Source organism: Chinchilla lanigera, unplaced genomic scaffold (genome assembly GCF_000276665.1).
Source record: "Chinchilla lanigera isolate Chin_1 unplaced genomic scaffold, ChiLan1.0 scaffold00096, whole genome shotgun sequence".
In the NCBI taxonomy this organism is placed as follows: domain Eukaryota; kingdom Metazoa; phylum Chordata; class Mammalia; order Rodentia; family Chinchillidae; genus Chinchilla; species Chinchilla lanigera.
In genome coordinates, this window is record NW_004955497.1 from 6,508,220 (window position 1) to 6,524,446 (window position 16,227).

Below are 16,227 nucleotides of genomic sequence, written 5' to 3' on the forward strand. Positions count from 1 at the left end.
GTACATGGAAAGGTCACTCTAGCAGCAAAGCTTGGGCATGCCCACACAGAGCCCCATGGTGAGGACACCTGGAGGACACCTGGAGGAGCAGAGGGTCATCCAGCCTGCCTGACAGACACCTGCCTTATGACTAGCAAACCAGACGCCAGGCAACATGCAGACCACACAATCATTTCCTCTGATCTGAGTCACTCTGATCACTGGCTTCCTTTGGAGTTTGCTTACAGGGAGCATATGGTGTTCAGGCCAATGCAAATACTAGGTCTGTGTGGTAGCTACATTCTTCATCATAAATTAACAAGATTACATTCACTCTCAGCAGGTGTCAGTCTCTTTGAGATCCGTCACCTCTAGACCTCTAACAAGATGGTTTCTGGACTTGGCTGTGTGAAGAGGGTCAGACCCAGACCTCTGTATTCCTTCCCCCAACCACGTGACATCTCTGCTAGGCCCACCAATGTGCATCAGCCAGTACCCACCGGGGAGGACCCAGTGCAGCGCTGCTTAGTGCTGACCACACATGACATCTGTGCTTGTGTGTGTGTGTGTGTGTGTGTGTGTGTGTGTGTGTGTACCTGGAATCGAACGCAGGACCTTGCGCTTGCCAGGCAGGTGCTTGTGCCGCTAAACTATATCCCCAGCTCGACATCTGTGCTTAAAAGGAAGTAAATACTCATTCTCACCTGAGGTTAGAATCTGTAGAGAGAAAGGTAGGAGAGTGTCTTTTCTCAGAGTTTCTCCGAAGATTTTAAAGAATAATGGGAACCAGGAACCAGTGGCCTCTCTTTCTAAGATGAAGACATAGCCCCCTAGTTCTGGAACCAATCTGAACAGTCCTCTGATCTGTACTATACTAAGTACTTGTGGCATTAGTTACCATACATCGAGGGCCTAATATGTGCTAAGCCTGGTTGTGTATGTTTACTTGCAGTTTCTGAACACCTAAAAACACTGTAAAGAGCTATCATTACCCTGTTTTTCAAGTTTCATTTTAATTTGTAAGAATTAAACTCAGGTAAAGCAACTTGACCAAAATTTGCACAGGTAGGTAAGTAGAGAAGCCAACATCTAAAGCCAGTATCTGATTCCAGAAGCCCGAGCTTTCTCTTACACGGTTCTCTCTCTAACGGCTGCAGGAACTACAATTCAAATGCTGGGCTTAGCAATAGTTTTTTTCTAATATTTCGTTCATAGGAAACTCAAGTTGGAAGACTTCCTCCAGAGGAGTTGGTGCTGAGATATCTGCCTGCTTTCAGGAAGTCTGCTCATTTACAGTATGTATAATCTAATTTTAGAGGACAGCGAAGTAGAGGATAATTCTGAGCTAAATTGCATGTGTGTTTCTAATCAGGGGCCAATGTTATTGATTACATAATAATCCACTCTCCCTGCTAATCTTAATCCTTAGGAAAGCAGGAACTTCCTGCATTGAACTCACGCTGACCCTGTACCACGAGGCCTGAATCTGACAAGACTCACACGTAGAACACTGAAACTGGGTGTGCAAAATATGAAAATGGAGAGAGCCTACAGCTGCAGAAGTAACTCCCGAGGTACAAAGAATCCCTGAAATTCTCTGCAAATCACCGTGAGGAGAGGCCTCCGCTCTCTTCACACTGCTTGACTGATGACCCCGTCGCCGTCATCAGAAAAGTGGCCAAATGCTCGACTGCAGAACAGCTGCTGGGAACCCAAAGAGCCTGGCTGAGCCATGGAAGCAGCACTCTGACGTGGAGCTCTGGTGAAGTCACACGCTGCTCACAAAGGCAACGTCCTTGCAAACGGAAGACCAAGCCTTCGGTGGTCAAGGGAAAAGATCAGCACGCCATTGGCATGTGTCATTGACGGCAGAGGTGCAGTATGATGAGCCTCATAAAAATATGTTTTATTCAGCTTTACCAGTTTGTGATGACCTCTCCATTTGATGCTCTTGGCCTGAATCCTGAACTGCTATTCCATAAAACAAACTGATCAGCATGATGTGTAGCGTCGTTTCAAGCTTCGTAAGAGGTTCACAAGTGTTGATGGAGTAAATGATGGACATTGTGGAGGAGGTGCATGTCCCCCCACTTTGATAGTTCATCTGATACAGTGATGGTGAACCTTTTAAAACCTGGGCCATGGGTTCGCCATCACTGACGGACCTGATACAAATCTCACAAGGTTCAAATGAGGACACTGAGCTCCAGCGAGCAGTTAACAAGCGATGGGATCAGCTTTCAAGCCAGTTCTGTCCAGCCGCAATCCCCATGTTTTTTCATTGTACCACTTCTTAGCACTTATTATTGGAAAGGCCCTCTTGTCTGTCTGTGACAACGGCTTCCCCCTTTGCCCACCTCTGTTCTTCATGAGGTCTTATGATTGGCCCCCAAGCCAACCCAATATGCTCAATAAATACCTGTCCAGTTTGCAGGGGACTGTGCCATGTGCTGGCAGAGAGCTGACCCCAGCCTTAGGGAGGCTGAGATCTGGGAGTCCAGGGCACAAGGGCCTTAGAGGGGAAAGAAGGCAGGTGACAGGAGGGAAAGCAAGCAAAACTTCCGTCCAACTGAGGAACCAGTCAGAGGCTTCATGAAGTGAAGCGTGTCACAGAGGCCTCAAAGGGTGCACAGGACATTCTTAAGTGGAAATGAGGACAGAGGAAACGGGGTGCTCTGGGGCCCACCGTGCAGACACTATACTCTGAGCCTGGGTTCTCCTGGTTCAAATCCCAGCTCTGGCATTTTGTTAGCAGTGTGACCTTGCTAGCAAACAAGTTAACTCCCCACATCACCATGTCTTCACGCATAAAAGAGAACCAGTTCTGTTCGACATCAAGGTACGCACTCTGTCCTCCGCACCCCTTACGGGCAATACGTAGGGTGCCTGTAACAGAGAGCCACACAGCGCTTGCGAGGGCAAAATGAGACCCAGTGTCCAGGGCCAAGCCTTGTTCCTGAGGCTTGGAAGGGCTACATAAATATTAGCTATTGTTTGTGAGTCCGTCAACAGTAGCTTCATGGTGTTAGAGTTCTGTTGTTGCAAAATATCTGAGAAAACAACTTCAAGGGAGGAAAGGTTTATTTTGCCTCACGTTTCAGTCCACGGTAGACGCATCGTAGCAGAAAGATATGGTAGAGGAAAACTGTGAAACGTTGTAGCAGAAAGATATGGTAAGGGAAAACAGCTCACCTTATGGCAGTCATGATGCAGAGCAGAAAGAAGGGGAAAGAGCGTAAGGGGATGGGAAGGGGAACCAGGTACAGGAACCAGGGTCACACCTCCACGACCCACTCCCTTCAAGTGGGGCCCCGGCTCCTGTTTCCGTCATCTCTCAATAAGCCACTAAATTCTCCTCTATCGTTACAGGCTTCACTGTCCCATCAACTTCCAAAAACCCCCAACCAAGCCTTCCACACAATGAGCTGTGAGGGACATTTTAGAATAGTCCACAACGGTAACACCCATTTGACTGAAAGATAGGTATGTGTAGATGTAACCTCCCACTCCCAGCACTCAGTACCTGCTGGGGAAATGTTAGACACTCGCTAGCACGCAATTCCTTAACCTGCAACCCTCTGTCTAGTAAGCAGACGCAGTAACACCGACTCCCCATGGTTAAGGTGAGGAGTCAAGGAACATTGCACCTAAAAGCATTCCGCACAGGCCTGGCTGTGGAGGGTAATCAGCAAATGCTACGTGAATCTAACCTTCTCCAAGATCTACTCTGTGCATTCTAGTCCTTTCTGAGTGAAGACAGTGCAAGTTTAGTATTCCTCAAACTGGAATACAGGATGTAACCTGTGTTTCATGAGATGCTAAGTGTTCCATGAAGAAAATCAATGCCTGTGTATATTTCCTTCTGAACTTTAGGCATTACTCACGCAAGAAAACGTGAAATACTCCTATATGATGGTAATTTTCACTAAGGTGTGGTTAAGCCACGGAGGACTGCATGATTAAAATACTATGGTCCCGAGAACACACCTGGACTGACAGGTCAATGAAACTGCAGAAAGCCCCCGACAATCACAAGTGTGTGTGGGATATCATCACATGACAGAAACGGCATTTCAAACCCAGGGGAAAGAGATGTTTTTCATTTTATTATTTTAACCCATGCGAGGGGCTGGGGATTTAGCTCAGGGGCAAAAGCGCCTGCCTGGCATGCGGAAGGTCGTGAGTTTGGTTCCCAGTACCGGAGAAAAAACAAACAAAACAAAAAAAATAATAATAATAATAATAACCCATGCAAAATTGTGTACTGTTTCATCCATGTATATACAGCTGCCAGGTACTATTTCATACATGTATATAACGGCAAGTGTGTAAATCAGGTTCATTATCTCCTAAACATTTATCAATTCTTTATAGTGAAAAGCTTCTAAATCATTTTGTCCAGCTGTTCGGAATGTACAGTACATGATGACAGTCACCATGCTGACTATGCAAAGTACCCTACTGAGCAGTTTCATGAAGGTGAATTGCAAGGTGTGGTCAGAAGATGCCAGTGGCTCTCCCGCTCTGTCCCTTCAGAATCTCAATGTGGGGAAGAAATTGTATCCAATGAAAGACATCGCAACTGGCTGTGTGTTTCGTTCACTCCTGACACCAGATTTTCCATGATGTGCGCAGAGAACAGATGTGCTTTTAAAATCAGCACCCAATGATTATTCAAACTCTTGCGCTCAACAAAAAAAGTTCTGTGTTGAAGACACAGCAATAAAGCCACTCATGGTTAGGATTCCCACTGAATCAGCCGTACGACAGCATCTGGGATCTCAAACGTGCCCGCGTTTCAAGGCTCACGCATTTGCCGTCCCCAGCCTGTACGGCTCTCCACCTTGCTCCACACGCTGACTCTTTCACATTTCTCAGGTTCCACTCAGATTTCGCACAGCTTTGTTCATTTGCTTCCTACACATTCCAGTACCCGACAGCTTTGTTCTCTGCCCGTTAGGCCATCAGTTCCAGGAGGGCAGTCGGTCTCATCCCTTCTTTACTGCCTGCCGCAGTGCTGAGCACAAACTAGATGCCCAACAAACATTTCTTGAATGAATCAAGGAATGAAAGACACCCCCCATTTGAATATCTGCCCTAAGTGTGACCCTCCTTTTCAAGGACTTGACATGATTTTTCTTTTACTCATAATAGAAGCCTCACTAGGAAGCCCATTTGCAATTTTATTTTCAAATAGCTACCCACTCATGCTTGGTTTCTCTTCTGTATCTTAAGGACAATTTACTATAGTTGTGTCTTTTTGATAAGGCACTGATCTGTAACTTCAGTAACTGGCATTTTGGCTGATTATATTTAATAATTCGACTTTAAAGAAGATAGATAGTCCTTCCAAATCACACTTTATTGACTCTGATGCCAGGCCTTGCCAGGCCCACACTCTGGAGTTAAGTGGTTGCTGCCAAAGGTCAAAGAAATTCCACCAGTCAGTACCACATCTAGAGAGATTGTGTGTGTGTGTGTGTGTGTGTGTGTGTGTGTGTGTGTGTGTGTTATGTTCAGGGCAGCATGTCATCTCCCTGCTTCTATATTGTGTCCATAGCAGCAGGTTCCTTTCAAAAGATGGTGACAACAATGTCTCCCCCCCACCCCGGGGTGGGGGCTCCCTCCCACTGCATGACAGCAAAGTTGCTCAAGGAAATCTGAGAACTCCCCTAGAGACTGGGCAAGCCTTTGGAGCTACCTCCATCAGCAGACATGACGCTGTGTGCCTTTACAGGGGAGATCAGAAAAACGCCATGCAGTCTACCTTGCTTTCTGGGGACACTTCCTCTTGGATTCCATCCGCCATTTTTCAGTGAAGCCCAAGACAGCTCCCACTGACACCATATTAAAGATCTGTGTGAGACCAGGCTGGCTGCTCCAGCCACCAGCTCAGCTAGGGCCCCAGCAGACGGCCTGCGTCCACCCTCAGATGACCCTCAGCCCAGGTGCCAGGTCACTCCAACTCTCCTTTAGCTGAGGCCCTGGCATTAGAAAGCATAGACAAGCTGTGTCTGCTGTATCTTGGTCCAAGGAATTTATGAGAATAATAAAATGGTTACCGCCATAATTAAATTTTAATTCATCAGCAGCCATATTACATGGAAAACTGATTTAAGTCAACTCACATTTCATAATTTCAAGATGTATTCTACACGCCCTATGAAACACCATCTTTATTTAGAGTTTGAGAGATCTGGAACCACCAAGCCCACTAAGGAAACACTCACGGTAAGGAAAATTACACACACATTAACATGGACTTCCATGACGCGGGGCATGTTCATGTGTTTAACGTATTTTCCTTGAGCAACCTGCTGAGGAAACAGCACAGTGGAGTGTGAATCAAGTCTTCCATGGCGCGAGGTGAGGAGGGAGTGCTCACTTGAAAGTGATTTTAAATAAAAAGCAGAAAATTCAGAAAAGCTGAGCAAAAGGTGCTGGGAACCTACCACCCCTCCCTGTGAGTCCTAGAGGGCCTTGTGGGAGGAGGGGCTGGTGGTGCTAATATCCTCCTCCAGTTTCCTCCCTGCTGCCTTTTCTGTTTGCCTCTTGGATGCCTTCTCTTTCTCAGCGGTCCCCAGCACACCATCAGGGGCCACTATACACCAAGCATCAATGACGCCCAAGGCCGCCATTAGCACAATCCTCCCCTTACTTCTTGCTCCAGATGTCTAACTTCCTATCGGGCATTGGCCTTTGGTACTATCACAGGTACCTGAAGCTCAGAAAGTTCAAAACCAACATTATCATGCCCCAAGATGATGTCCTCTTCTTCTTCATCCTCTGTTCTGCTAGTCACCTAACTAACCCACACCCCAAGTTAGTAAGTCCACTCATCTACTTATTCATTTACTAATGCATTATTACTCAGGCATACACAAAGCCTTGCCTCGCAACCTCCAAGTGGTTTGCTGGTGGTGGTGTAGCAAGCTGGTGGGTGAGGAAGCAAGCAGTTACATTACAGCCTGGAAGAGAGCACTTGGGTGGGTGCTATATACACACACACATCTTGACTTCAAAAGATCAGGAAAGATCTTGCTGATCTTCAGGTAGCGACAAGCTTAAACCTGAAGGTTACCCATGAATTTCTAAGGTAACGAATTTGGGGGCTAGGGCAGGACTATGAAGGCAGGAGAAATAACATGTGTACATAACTGGAGAGGAAAAAGAAAAATGTACACGGTATTCCTGGGACCAGACCATAGAAACCGTGGAGGAAGTGTGTGTGCACTTAGGGCAGGAAGGCAGGCTGGAATGACACGAAGGCGTATTCAGCAGCTAAATTTACAGGGCGTTTGTTAAAGACAGTGGATTTTACTTGGATGAACATGGCGTCATCAAAGCACCTTAAGCAGGGAGCTTCTTCCAGTATTTATTCAATAAATGTGTGCATGCTATGAAGACCACTAACATTTCCCTGTGGAGAGGGGGTTTGCGCGGGCTGAGACAGGAGGCGAAAGGCTGATCAGAAGCACGAGGTGACGGCGGCCTAGGCAGGGCACTGGAGCTGGGAGAGCACACAGTACACAGGTTCCGAGGGGTTTCCGGGGCTCATCCTGAGCTCCTGCTGCATGTCTGACCAAGATAAACGACTGTGCTGCACCCAGCCTCCGAGAGATGCCCCTGGGGGAAGCGGGTGTCACGCAGTCAGGGGACACGGCAGGAAGGACAGGCAGGTGGGGCAGGAAGGGGCTAAGCAAGGTGGATTTGGGGTGTCTGTGCAGGGCCTCGGGGCACCCACAATGGACACCTGCCCTGGGTCTCAGCCAGAGACAGGACTCAGCAGTCACTGGCATTGCACAGCTGGAGCCACGGGAGTGGGAAACTTTGCCCTAGAGGAGCGCAGGAAGCAAACAACGAACAGAACCCTGAATGACATGAACGGAAGAGAGAGTGGACTCCTGTCGGCTTCCTTCCACAGCAAGTCTTCAACCCACAGCAGAGCTTCAACTCCCACAGGTTTACCTGTGTCTTGCCTCAGTCCCCAGCCCTGTCCCCAGAGGTGCCAACTGGTCCCGGCTTTGTCCCTTCTCAGTGGGGTTACTTAGCTGGGCTCTTCCTTCCAGATCACCCCGCACGTACTAGTGGTGGTGCAAGCCGCCCAGTGGGGTACTCCTACATCTGCCTTTTGCACTATTAACATGATCTTCCCAAAGTTATTCTGAAACGGCAGTCATCTGTTTAAAATCTTTTAAACGTTCCCTATGTCCATTTTAGGGAAAATTAAAGCTCCTTAGCTAAATTAAATCCTATGGCTTGAATCCTACTTTTCTTGCCCCACTTTGCCAACTGCACTTTTCCCTGGCTGCACTAAGCCACAGTTAAGTGTATCCTTTACACCTCCAATGCCCTCCACCTCCGCCCACTCCCTGATCTAAATAATCCTTACTTCTCTAACATGCTAACATCACGCTAACAGGGGCTGTCCCACGCCACCCAAGGGCTGGTCATGCACGTACCACAGTGGTTCAAGCCAGCAGCAGCGTGTGAAAGCTAGCTCCGGGGCCTTTCCTGCCCTGCAGTCTGATTTAGAGGCCCTTCCTCTGGCCCCATTATCTTATCTGTTTCCACTGTGCCTCTCAACACCGTATAGTTGCAATTCATTATTGATTTGTCTGTTTCCTTCACCAAATTGTACATATATCTTCTTTAACTGTCTTCATGGCACACGCATACAGCAAACAATAAACATGTGCTGAGTAAATACACTGAGAGCACTTTCAACTTAATCTTCACACACTGGGTCCCCCTAACACTATGGATGAAGAGACACCCACAGCGGTCTCTATCTCATAGAGGACACCGGCCCGAAGGGATGGGTGGAGTGGGACTGGGATGTGGAGGAGGGTTGCCTCTAGGACCTGCCCTCAGAAAATTCAGCCACCTCTCACAAATCCTCCCTGTGAACCAAAAAACCATTCTCATATTAACTCTTCAGACAAACCAACAAGCTTCTCTACTGGAAGCTGTGAGAACAGAAACTGTCATCGTGTTTATATCCCCTACAAAAACCGCTATGCTGCTTCCCATGTAACACATAACCAATAAAACCTGAGAAGCTGGGCGTGGTGGCACACACCTGTAATCCCAGCACTCTGGGAGGCTGAAGCAAGAGGATTTCAAGTTTGAGTCTAGCTTTGGCAACTAATAAGACCCTCTCTCAAAAAAAAAAAAAAATTAAAAAGGTTAGGGATGTAGCTTAGTGTAAAAACCCTAGGTTTAATCCCCAGCACCATTAAAAAAAAAAAAAAAAAGACAAATATCTGAAAAACTGGTGTTGGGTGTTAGCATGTTACGATGTGTCCAGACATACCCCCAAAGCCTCATGCAGTCATGGGGAGGGCTTCTAGAGTTTGTGATTCATTCATGGTCCAATGCTGGGATCACGGGTGTGAGTGCTACACCCACTCTGGGGCGTGTAGTCTACATACAGTATAAGGGAGGGAAAGAGGCTTGCTCTCTGCCACTCCTCGCTTTTTGCTTTTGCTGCTTTTGCTGTTTTCTGCTGCCATGAACTGTTGCCCCTGCGCCATGTGCCACCCTGCCTTGGAGCCAGCTGATTACAGACTGAAACCTCCACAAACTGTGAGCTAAATAAACCTTTCCTGCCTTAATTTTAGGCACTGGGTATTTTGTCTCAGTGAGAGCGAAGTAACCAAGGTAGCACGTTTCTAGACAACACTCTGAAAAACCACTGCCATGAACTATGTAAGACAGATCTATCTGTACCTCAGGTTTCACAACACTCTTGCAAAAGAAAGATGCTTTTGCAGTTTTCTAAATGAGGCAGGCAGGCTCAGGAGGGCTACAGAACTTGATCAAGGTCGAGGCTGTGACAGACTGGCTCACTGCCTACTTCAGAGAGTGGTACCAATAAAAGAAGGGGTGCTTAGCTCGGCACACAGAGGAAGAGGCGATCAACATTGTGCCAACATGGGATCCAGACCGGTGCTGACAGAGATGCCGAGAGGCTTCTGTCAAAACAACTGGTCCAACACACTGGCATCAACAACGCCAGAGGGTTTCCCTCAGACAGGCTGGACGGCCATGAGCACCTGAGCACCCTGCAGTTGCTGAGACTAGAAGATTGCCCCCCAGTCATCGTGGCCCGGCTGCCTGCAACAGCTGCATGTAGCACGGGCAGCAGCACCAGGTTATGGGCCAGTCCCACTGCAGTCCTGGCCAGGCTACCATCTCTCCAGCACTCTACTCACTTCACAGCACTGCTCACCATATGCAAGCTGCCCAGGAACCAACTGATCATCTTTTGTATGTCGCCAGAGGAAGTGATACAGATGCAGGGTTCCCAGCACGTTTGCAAAAATCACTCAACCTTCTTCAGTGTGAGGCTAATTTGGTTTTATCAACCTGTCCTCAATTATTAAATGCCTCAAGCTACTGCACACATTGTAACAGGACAGCAAAAGCAGCCTAACGCAGAAGCATGCTAGCCATTTCCACTGTACCTAACCTCAGGTTCCAGTGAGAAAGTTCTGCACGTGTGGGATGAGGGATGGCACCTAATGGGTCTGATCTGAGCATGAGAATTCTAGTGACTCACATGCCGTCATGGCCAGACCTCCAGAACTGTTAGGTCAAGTCAACTCACCGAAAGCAAATGCCTGCAACACAACCACGGCACATCTGCACTATGGAACGCTTGATCTAACACCCAAACCCGATCCTCTTCTTGATTCTCAGAAAAATGTGTTTCTACCTACCTACCTAGAAGGAGATCGAGGAACCCTGCCCGGTACCCACACCCTTGTCTGCGGCGAGCCAGCCCGTGCCCAGCCTGCTCACCTCCGGTCTCAGCGCACCTTCTCCGGCCCTCCTGGCCCCCCTCTGTACCGCAGTCCAGGAAGGCCTCCAGCCCTGCCTGTGTTGGCACAGGATGACACACCTCATCTCAGGCTGAGACTCCACACCCGGCAAAGCGATTTTAGACAAGTTCTGATCAACAGTACAACATGTAGCAAAATGTAGAATACAGACAACATTAGAAATCCATACAACACTCACATTTCATATTTACAACAGGAATTATTAAATAGGAACTTAAAAAATACATCTGCTGAAGAAATACAAATGGCAAATACATGAAAAAATGTTCAACATCATGTATCATTCAAGAGATGCAAATTAAAACAACACTGAGATTCCATCTCACCCCAGCAAGAACGACAATCATCAAAAAATCAACTGCTAACAAACGGTGGAAGGGCTGTGGGGTGAAAGGAACCCTTCTCCACTGCTGCTAAGAGTGCAGACTGGTGCAACCACTGTGGAGATCAGTGTGAAGACTCCTTAAGAAACTGAAATTCAGCTGGGCATGGTGGCGCACGCCTGGAATCCCAGCACTCGGGAGGCTGAGGCAGGAGGATCTTCCCAAGTTCAAGACGAGCCTAGACTACAAAGTGAGCTCAAGGCTAACCTGAACTGCATAGTGAAACCCTGTCTCAAAAAGACAAAAAAAAAAGAAAAAAAAACAAAACAGAAACTGATTAGAGGTCCCATTCAAACCAGTTATTCCCCTTCTGGGTATCTTCCCAGAATTAAAAACATCATACCACAGCGATATATGTGCACCTGTGTTTACAGCAGCACAATTTGTAACAGCTAAATCTTGGAAACAACCTAGATGCCCATCAACAGAGGAATGGGTAAAAAAAGATGTGGGTTTTCTATATAATGCAGTACTACTCAGCTATAAAGAAGGGCAAACTGGAGACTTTTATACGGAAATGGGTGCAACTCAAGACCATACTCCTAAGTGAAATAAATCAGTGAAAGAAATGTATCATTAGTGTGAGAAATTGAACAAGAAAATAGGATCTGAAATGTACAACAGATATCGTGAACTGGGAAAAAAACCGTACAAAAGAAAAGACAAACTGTGATGGAAGAAAGGGGAAAGGAAGAAAGGCAAAAAGAAAAAATATATGTATACACAAGATAGCTGAGATAGTTTTAGAGCTAATTTCTCTTAGCTCATTGAAAAGAATGATTTGTGCTAATAACGTTTAGACAAGATGTCATGCCTTATCTTGTACTCCAACAGGAAGACAACAAAATGCAATGTATCAACTATCGTAACTGTCCTATTAACCTGTTTCAAATGATACATCTGATCATTTTTAATGATACATTTCCAGCTGATGCCTGGAACTGTACCAACTACTGTAACCGCGCTATTAACTTATTATTTTTTCTTCTTTTAAAAAAATACATCTTGTTATCTTCAAAGCAGTTGCTCAGATGACCAGGTACAGGCATGCAAAACTGATCAAACAACAGAAGCACTAACTGTTCCTTTCAATGAACTAATAGATATTAGTAGTACAATTATCTTAGCTCTCTTGAGTATACATACGTATCTTTTTTCCCCTTTGTTTACTCTTTTCCCTCATCCCAGTTGTTCTTTCGAGTTTTTTTTCCCTTTCATAACATCTGCTGTACCTTTTGGATCTTATTTACTTATTGTTAATTTTCTACCATCTTGTTTTGAAATTCTGCATCGTTTTTATTTTTTCTTTAAAATAAAAAAATACATGTTTAAAAACCTGCTTATTAGTAGATAAATTTAATCGAAGTATAACTGGTGATTAGAGAACAATACATATATGTAATACTGGGAAAACAGGTCAGCTGCTTACCTAGAGCTGTGTTTTCTGAGGCTTCTACAAATGCATGTAGAAGTCTATCCATTAACAGTCTACCCTGCACTCCCAAGAAGTGCAAACCTTTGGCAGGTTATGAAAATCTAGGAGCCAGTGCAAGTCCAGCCAGCCACAAAGACATTCACTTCTGCAGCCTAAAATAAATGCCATTTGGGCAGGTACGCTGGCGCAAGCCTAGAATCACAGCATTCAGGAGAATGAGGCCGGAGGACTGTTTCAGGCCAGCTTGGGCTGCGTGAGCTCAAGACCAGCCTGAACTACATAATGAGACTCTGTCTCAAGAAACGAAACAAACCAATGCCACAGGAAAATGGTTTCTGACTAAGGGAAAAGCTACTAGCAAAGCAAATGTTTTAATAAGTAGGTTAAAAAGTCCACCATCACTGGTTTTATCACCCCAAAATGTGTGCAGACAGTGTATTACTGTCTTGCTTCCGGCCTTGCAGTGAACAGAGATTTTTGATGACATAGCAGAGCTCAGTAAAATCAAGATTCTATTTTATTTGTCAGCAGTCTTGTTGACAAATGATCCACGGTGCACTGCTGGCAATTTCTAGGTATATAAACATGGACTGAAACCTCTGAAACCATGAGAAGAATAAATGCTCTCTCCTGCGAGCCGATTTATGCCGGGTATTTTGTCATAGCAATGAAAAACTAACACAGACCAGCACAGACAGCCTTAACTCAATCTCTATCAAAATCCCACTGGCAATTTTTGGGAAGAAAACCTAAAATTCATAGGAAATACCCAAGGACCCTCAACAGCTAAAATAATCTTGGGAAAAAAAATGTTGGAAGACAACGTTTTATTTCACTTCCTTATTTCAACTTACTACAAAGCTACAATAAGCAAAAGTATACTGGCAGGACGGGCTAGAAGACCAAGCCCAGATGTACATCCTAGAATACTTGGCTAATAAATCCTTGGCAAGTGCAACAAGACCAATGGTGCAGTCTTCTCAACAAATGGTGCTCGGAAAACTGGGTATCCCATGCAAAAACTCAAGTTGACTTTTACGTTACACCACACGCAAAGATTAAAGCAAAATAAATCAAAGACCTAAATATAAAAGCTAAACCTATTAACTCACAGGAAACCATACGGTAAAGTCTTTGTGACACTGAGCTTTTTGGATATAAAACCAAAAAACTAAGCAACAAAAGAAAAATGAGGCTGTACCAAAGTTTAAAACTTCTGTGCATCATAGGATATAATCTGTAAGAGAATGAAAGGACAATCCACAGAATGGGAGAAAATATTTACAAACTACATTATCTAATAAAGGATTGCTATCTAGAACTTATTTTAAAAAACTACAACTCAACAAAAATTACCCAATTAAATGAAAACACGGACAAAGGACTTAAATGGCCATTTCTTCAAAGATATCCAAATGCATAGTATGAACATGAAAAGATGTTTGACGTCACTGCTCACCAGGGTAATACAAGTCAAATCACAACGAAGTATCAGATTCCACACCGACCAGGATGGCAATTACTCAAATAAAACACCAAGTAACAAGTTGATGCGGAGAAACTGGAAAACTGATGTACTGCTGCTGGGGGTATAAATGCAGGTATCACTACCGAAAACAGTATGGCTGCTGTCAAAGAAGGTAAATGCGGAATTCCGTATGATCTAGCAATTTCTAGATACATAAGCACAACTGAAATCAGAGCTACCTGCGAGCCGATAGTCACAGCAGCGTAAGTCACAATTGCCAAAAGGCAGAAACCACTCAAATCTCAAAGGATGAATGAACTGAAGAAACAGGGCATACACAGACAGCGGTATTGTTCAAGCTTAAAATTCAGGCATATGCTGATGAGCACTGAAAACACTATACCAAATGAAACAAGCCACGGGGCGAATACTGCGAAATTCTACCCAAGTAAGGCACCCGGAGCAGTCCAACCTGCATGCACAGAGCAGAATGCAGGTCAGCAGGGGCCTGGGGAGAAATAAGGAGATTGGGGGGTTAGTCGCTGACAGGCACAGAGCCCTTACTTGTTGTAGGAAGGGACACGGTGACAGCTGCACAACGTGGGGAATGCACTGCCATTTCACTGAACATTTACAACTGGTTAAAACGCGCACTTTCGTTGCTTTAACACAACTGAAACTATCTTTTATATTGACGGATAAGGTTAAAAGCTTGGGCACCTGCATTACTATACCCCATCCGATGCTTTCCGGATGGTGAGATTCTGGAACCACTGAAGAGCTGCAGATTCTTCTGTAAAATGAGGGTATCACTACCCCATAAATGTTGCCACTGGGGTTGATATCGAAGTAAAATGCCAAGTACTGCACCAACCACACAGCGGGCTATCACTCAAAAACGATGGGTTCTGGCTGCGGATATAGCTCAGCGGCACAAGCGCCTGCCTGGCAAGCGCAAGGTCCTTAGTTTGATTCCTCGTACAAAAAAAGAAGATGGGTTCTCACTGCAGCAGCTCAGGAGAGTGAGCAGGGGTGGCATGTTGCAGAAGAAAACGTAAGAATAAAGAGAGGTAGAAAAAAATCTAAATGCTAAACAGGTGCCAGTAACAAGGGAACTTGGAGATGTGGGTAAGCATTCTTGGCTTTTCAACAGTTCATGAAAAACTCTTGGACACACAGGGTTTCACTTACCCAAAGTTCAACATGAAGTGCGCAATACGGATGCTCAGAAAAGAGAATGCCGTTTCAGGTCATTAACGGTCTAGTTTGCTTGTTGAAATGTTTATTCTGAGAACATAGACCAGAGTGCTTCCAGAACAGGCCCCCTAACAATGATGACGTCTTTGAACTTCCTAGTAATACAAAGGTTAGTCCTGGCAACAGAAGGCATGCTGGGTGGATGAGGCTGGACTAAAACTGATGGGAACGTTAGTAACAATGCAGCTCACTCAGGAGTGGGACAGGCTCCGGCTACTCAAGGGCAGGTCTGCTATGCACGTGTCCCACAGAAACTACAGAAGCAATTACTACACTGTAAGAGTAGGAATGGAACAGTTATGACCTTTCATGTAAAGAGCTCATGACTCTAAATGTAAAACTTAAATCTTGGCATTTTTCAAAACACATGCTACCACATAATGAAGAACACAAGTGTCTTAGTTTGGATCTGTGTTAAAGGTTGGGTCCCCAGCTGCCTGGGCTACCAGGAAACCACGGAAACTTAGAAGGCAGAGCCTAACGGGAGACGTGAGACTGGGAGTGTGCTGTGCCCTTAGAAGGGACACTGATACCCTGGCCTCCCCTCTTTTATTTTTTCTTCTTCTGCATCCTGGCCCTATCACACACTCCCACCGTGACGGTCTGCCTCGCCACAGAACCAAAAGCAACAGAGCCAACCAGCCAGGAACTGCAACCTGCGAAAGCTACGACAACATCTTTCCTCTTTTTACACTGACTATGCCAGATGTTTTGTCACATGCAAGCACATTACAGAATACTGTTTTATACAACTGCAATGCTCTTCTAGGGAAAATCTCTTTGGATAACAGAAGTACTAACCGGTGCAAAAGCAGTAATGTGATTTCCAAAATGTGCACTTCTAATTTGCAAATACAT